This window comes from Triticum urartu, chromosome 2 (genome assembly GCF_003073215.2).
Source record: "Triticum urartu cultivar G1812 chromosome 2, Tu2.1, whole genome shotgun sequence".
NCBI lineage: Eukaryota > Viridiplantae > Streptophyta > Magnoliopsida > Poales > Poaceae > Triticum > Triticum urartu.
In genome coordinates, this window is record NC_053023.1 from 394,719,937 (window position 1) to 394,727,078 (window position 7,142).

Genomic DNA, 7,142 nt, shown 5'->3' on the forward strand with positions numbered 1-7,142 from the left:
GCGGTTCCGGCGGGCTTTGACGGCGGCGAAGTGGACGGAGGGGTGCGGCGTGGCGCGGGCGTCACGGTGGTGGTGGCGAGGATACTCAGGGCGTCCGGATGGGCGGTGCGAGGACGACGGAGCTCCGTGCTCTGGTGGGGCTCTCCGTCGGCGGGGCGGCAGCTGCGGCAGTCCTCGGCGGCAGGGAAGGAGGCGGCGGGGACCGGCGTGTCAAGGGCGTCCACGGAGTGGTGGTGCAGGGCGTCGGCAGCGTCCAAGCGGGCGAAGGAAAGGCGGCGGCTCCGGTGCTCCGGCGAGGGCACGCGTCGTCGGGGCGGCTTCTCCGGGCGACCTAGGCGACAAGAAAAACGTCACAAAGACGCGGAGGAGCACGGGGGTCCGGGAGCACAGAGATAGGGATCGAAAGGGTTCACCGGCGACGAATTCGTCCGGTGAGGAGCTCGGCTCCGGCGAGATGCACTCGATGATGGCGACAGATAGGAGCGGCGAGAGGACGAGCAAGTGGGCAGGATGGAGAGAGGGGGCTCCGAGGCTTTTATAGGCGCGGAGAGGGGTGCTCAGGGTGGCGGGATAAGCCTCATCCGCGGGGCTTCGCCGGCGGTTGCGGGCGGGCGCGCTCGCGGCTTGTCCCGTGCGGCACGGCGGGAGGTTGGGGACGAGCTGGGAGGCGGGGCCCACCAGTCAGCGGGTGTGGGCGGGGCAACCGAGCGAAGAGGAGCACAGGCGAGCGAGGTGTAAGGCCTCGGGCGGCCTCGGGCGCTGCTGGGCCAGCTCGGTGCGCTGGCTGGCTCTTGGGCCGAAGACCATGGGCCGGCTGGCGGGCGCGTGTGTGTGTTTTTTGTTTTTTTTTCAGAAAGGAGACTCCAACAGAAGTAAATTAAATTAAAAAAATATATACATAGGCATATCATATACCAAAATGTTCAGAAAAATACCCCGAATAATATGAACTGTTTTTCAAATTCAACTAAATTCCAAAAAAATCATAAAAGTCAAACAGTGCTACTGTTGCATTTAAAATCAATAAAAATCATTTTTTTAAATAGCAAAATGATTTCAAATTTATTTTCTCCTAATTTTCCATTGAAAGGAATCATTTTACCCTTATTTCCATTTATTTATTTTTAGGAGAAAATATTTTGAAAAGAAACTCAAATAACTCCCAGTTGGATTTAAATTTGGAATTTCAAACAACTTCGAATGGAAAATGGGTTTCAAATAACTTCAAAGTGACTTGCATTTTATTTCTTTGAAACTTCCAACTCTCTTTCTTCAAATATGAAGAAGTCATTTTATCTTCCCTCATGAACTCATTGAGCTGCTTAAAGTTTCTAAATTTAAAATATTACAAAATGGAATTCAAATCATTTTCAAACCCCTTTTCATTTCTTTAAATGGAAGAAGTCATATCATCTTCACTCTAGGGTTTTGTGATGAAATTAATTTGAATTCAGGAAGATCAAAATGCAAGATGCAAAGTTTTAGGAAAGTCCTTTTATTCCCTCTCATTCAACTTTCAAAAAGTTTTCAGTTTCCAATCATTTTCACACAATCAATCAAACAAACAATCATAAAAATTTATTTAATATAACATTCCAAAATTTAGAATTTTGGGATGTTACAAACTACCACCCTTAAAATGAATCTCGTCCTCGAGATTCGGAGAGGCTAGAAAGAAGGTTAGGTTTGGGGGGTCTTCTTGAAAATCCATTGATCATCACAAGGCCTGGGGTTCTACCACCCTTAGAATCATGGTTACGGTTCCAACAAAACTCATGTACTCCATCCTTGGTGTTAACGGTGTCGGTCTTCTCATATTCTCCGAGACAACTCCTTCACTTGTGTTCTCCTGGTAAGGGCATGGCCTTTTCCTCAAAATCTGGAGTCCTTGCATCAAATAAGATCCTTCCGAGTCTGGGTCTTCTTTGCTGTCAGGCCATCGCCAATGCTAAACAACTATCAAAAATCTCATGGTGGTCAACAATTATTGGTTCCTCCTGCAGGAAATGGGTCTGGGCTGAACCTCACCGCATAACCTATGATTGGCAACGATTGCTTGTAAAGGGTTCCATCGTCCTACCATTCTATGGTTGTATGGCTTATCGCATCAACACTCTTCAAAGGATTTCAGGTCTCTCTGATTTTCCATCAACATATGATAGTTCATGATAGAAGTCTCTGGTATGGGGGCCAATCCATCCTGTACTTGAATCATTACTACATATGCAGATAGTGAATCACGTATTCTAACACTTGGGCATCCTCACAAGCATTGCAGAACTTATCTTCTCCACGGACTGGGTCTGATAAATCCATTGGTCCTGCAAGCCAAAAAAACCCTCTATCGTTTCTTCACAACTCTCGGGTTTACGTAACCTCCTATGGAACGTCTGCTGATGAACTCATAGCTTCTTTCAGAATTATTTTCTTTAACAAGATTGTGCTTGTTTCCTTATCAAATCCCAGGTCCTGTGGGTTATGGCCCACTTCAACACTTGTATATCTTTAACTCATCCTTGGAGTTACTTTTGTTCCATTACATCTCCTTATAATCCAATAGTACTTCATTCCTGCCTACTCTTGGGGTAACCTTCATAACTAAAACAAAACTCCAACTCATTTGTCCAAACTCCACTCTATGGAATACATTTTCTTTTCCATTGGTCAAGTGTTCACACAAACAAGTATCGCCCAAAAAATGCACTGGTTCATCCATAATCCATATTCTCTTCATATCAAATCCTTTATTACATCCTTAACCACTACTCAAAACTCAAAGTTCAAAAGTACTCTATTACAAAAGCTACCATCCACATAGTTTGGTATGGTCAAGCATTACTTCCATCTTTATTCATTCGTCCTTCTTGAAGATGCTTCAGTCCCACTAGAATTGTGCTATGTGATCCTTCAAATCATCGATGTTTTGCTTCATCGTGGTGGCCATGAGCTTCATCTCCATCATCTCTGCATGGACCTGTCTCAGGTATTCCTGAGTGTGACGAAGTCTTGCTTCAAGTATTTCGCCAATCGGACGTATGGCTTCCATAGAAGCTTCACGAACAGAGTCGAAGAATGTTGCTCGTGGTACTCGAGAAATGAAAAAGTATTGTCCCATAGTCTTTGAGCAAACTCCCTTCACGCAGTGGAGGTGTACCTCCACATACCAAAGTTCAACTCCCTTATCCATGAAAGGATAACCCTTGTAAACTGCATCTCCTTCAAGATGAATATGCTTCATCATGTCCTTCAGGATTTTTGGGTAATCCTGATCACTGGTCAGGGTCATGATCGTTTCTGGGCCCCTTCAGAAAAGACTCATAAAGGGTTGTCATTTGCAGGTATAATATAGAAGGGGTACTCAGTATGATGTATGCATTTCCTTGGGTGAAATGTGGTTATTTTTCGAGGGAAAGGTTTGGGGTCAGCTTGTCCATGGGTTCAAGGTTTAGTCTGGGTGACATAGTGAGAGAGGCACCCACAATCAACAAGCAACTCATAACATTTCATATGAGATTCCAAACACCTCAACTTTTATTGCTTTACGCACTATTACAATTCCCATTTCATAACTCAACTCAACATCCCCAAAAATAAAAGTGTATTCCACATTTAGTACATGCTTTATTCCAATAATAAGATCTCAACTACTCTGCTCAAGCTTTCCTCGGATCTGAACATTCTCTGATAAAATGTCCTACTCCTTTGCAGCGTAAACAAATGGCGTCAAACAAATCTAGGGGCTTCCTGGTGGTTATCTTGGCTCCTTGGGTTCTTGGCTTCCTTGCTGGGCATTTGCTAGCGTAATGACCTAAATCCTTGCACCTGTATCAAGTGATTTGACTTAGGTCCTTTTCTGCAGAAATTGGGTTGTTCTGTGGACACATGATCTTTCTCTTCCTCGACTTCTTCATTCCGATCAATTCCTCTATCTCTTGTCGATCAAACTCCACTTCTTCCATCGGAAAGTTTCCCAGATACTCTTGGCTTTCCTTCGTGCAATACTGTGAAAAATGTCCTTCTTCTCCACATGAATAGCAAGCATTGGAGTAAAATCTGTTTAGGCTTTCTCCATCAGGGTCGTTAACATCTTCCTTCATCATAGGTTCTTTTAAACTTTCCTTGAGGGCTTCTTTCAGTGCCTCCTTATGTTGCTTGGAAATTTCTTGTACCTTGGGGTAAATATGACACTGGGCAGGGTAGTGCGTAGTTCCTTCACACAAGAAACAAGTAACCTGCCTAGTTGGGCATTCTTCAACTCGGTGATTTGCTTCACAATGAGGGCATCCATCCTTGTGTTCCTCATGGGTATGTCTTATCTCACCGCAAATCTTGCATGCACAAGGTTTCCTCATTTTATTGCCATAGGGCTTCTGAATAAGACGGGATCTCAGTAGAGTCATCTTGAATTCCTCCCAAGTTTTTGCTCCATTACATCCTTGTATGGCCTGATGCATTTTCCACCAGGTTGCGGCACTTTTTGTAAAGTACTGAAGAGCGTACTAAACCTCATACTTCCTTGCAACCAAATTGCTCCCGAAGTGATTCTCCATGTTTTGAATCCATATAGCTCTGCCTCTAACTGAGTGATCGGTCCAGAGAATACAAGTCCATCTTCATTCATCATCTATTGGGTCCAAGGGTTTTGGGATGAGATAAGAGTGATAGAGGGAGATACACACAATACACACAATATAGTTTTGAAAATAAGTTTTATTTGTGGCTGTCAGGAAAAACATCAAACAATGACAGCTCACAAACATCGCATCTAACGTGAGTATACAACAGGGGTTTGGTCTTCTAAAGGTCATATAAATCTTGGAATTTGTCGGTGTCTTCAAATTCTTCAATTCTTTAGAGGCTTTGACTATTGTAGCTTCAACTCTTCTAGTGTATGGTGAAGTCTGATATCTTGTCGTTCTCGGAGTGATCTCATCAGTTGATCCTCCGTGTGGTCAAAGGGAAAAGGGGTATTGTCTAACTATTTGGGGTAAAAGGAAAGATTTGATAAAGCTCGGAAAAGAAGAGAGGTAAAGGATCTTTTTGAAAATTAAGTTTTAGAGAAATCCTTTCCTATGGGCTTTCCAGTTTCAAGGGTCACGTCCTACAGTCAACATGTGCTCTGATACCATCTCTGTAGCGACCTGACCTTAAACGGTCAAGCCTCTGTGTATCCGTGCCATCCCTGGATCGGTATGCTGGCACACACAGTACATCAATGTATATATCAAAGCGCAATCACATGAATAAATAACGTAAAACTGATATATACCTCATAAGTCTTAGCGAAAACAAACATAAGGGTGTGGAGTCCATCAACGCCAATGGCAAGTTGAGTGTAGACCGTAACCCTACAACGTAACTCCTACTCGTCGTAGAAAATTCCTGCAACATAAGACATTGCAGCCCTGTAGGTCAGTACATTGAATGTACTGGCAAGTCACATCATAAGAATAATGAACCTATTTGTACATGCTATTTGGCTGGTGGAAAGCTCTAAGTTTAGTTTTTGCATAAAGCTAGTTTTTCCCTAGAATAAAAGATATTATTCTGCCACTACTTTACAGCATAGGATGAGTTGGTAAACCCAACTTAATCCATTCCCAAGGTTTCATTTAAAACCCAATTGTTTAATTAAGAGTGATGAGATCTCCCAGCATTTCCACTACTAGATGCTCAAGTTGTCCGTAACCGGGGACACGACTAATCGATTAGGTTTTAACACTCTGCACAGGTTTGCGCACTTTTCCCCACAAGACTCGATCGCCTCCCTTGAAGTTCTCGCACTGCCTGGCGTTTGAGAACAGGATGACCGAGACATAGTCTTTCAAAAATGTTCCCCCTTAACCTACGGATAGGCCGGTACACCTACATCATTCTACATCTGCTAGCCCATCCCAGAAGGGGTCACACTAACTACTCAACTAAGCCAGAGCCCATATTGACTTGTGGCTGCACACGTAAGCTTCTAGACATGAGAATACGATTGATCTCTTTGAGCCTGAGCGGCCGACCACTAGTGGTGCACCACCATGGATTAACCATGCATGCTCCCACTGTACTTCGCCACCATTCAAACCAAAATACCGCCCATGTAGTTCATTTACAAGTCTTGGTCCTGATTACTACTTTGTCACTCATGTCTCACCATGTTCGCTTCCCAAACCACGTCTATATTTAGCAAGGCAAAAATAAACTTACACGGTGGTGACAAGGATGTATAGATCAGACCTACCTCAAATGAACTACTAGGTAACGACATAGCCATCTGGCAACAATAAATCTTACCATGCAATCCTACCTCAAAGGACTAAGTGCATAATAAAAAACATAGGTAATTGAAGGAATGGTCAAATGTGAACTTGCCTGGTAATAGTTGATGAAGATTATATCATTCTCAGAAATTTACTTAATAGAACTATTCGTCACTCTCCGATGAAAATCTATAAAGTCAAACATTGCATTCACATAAGCAAATCATTTCAGAGAACCAAATAACATGCAACATGAAAAGACTCGGAAAATCCAAATGAACACACAACACACTTAACTATCAAAAGTAAATACTAAGTGCAAAACAACATAGGACATGGGTGCCAAAAATTGTGACGTGGACCACAGTGCATACTAGGCATACGAGTAAAACTACTATGGACAGATCCTAATGTGTGAAAAACATCATGAGATAGGTCCAAGTGATAGGGTTTGGCAACGGTGACACGGTGCAAAAAGAATCACATCAATCGGAGCTACGGTTTAGGAGATATGGCCAGTTGAAGTTTGAATTCAAATCTGAATAATTTCAAATTTGAAATTGGCCAAAAGTTTTCAAAGCTGGTTCTCCGGATAAATCTATTCGAGACGAACATTTTGCCGCTGGTTTCATCGAATTTGGAGTTATGGTTAAAAAGATACAACCATTCGAAGTTCAGGGACTAATCTGAAAACTCAGGGACTAAATAGAAAAGAAATAACTGCAAATAGGCCCTTGGCCACGTGTCAGCTCGTGACTGGCTGAGCAGCGTTCGCTGTAGAAGCTATACGGCGAACAACCGACATTTAATAAAAACGCTAACGCGCGGCTAACTAACAAAAACCGACCGGTGGTTTTTAAAATAAAAACCAGGGTTAACCGCGGCTAAACT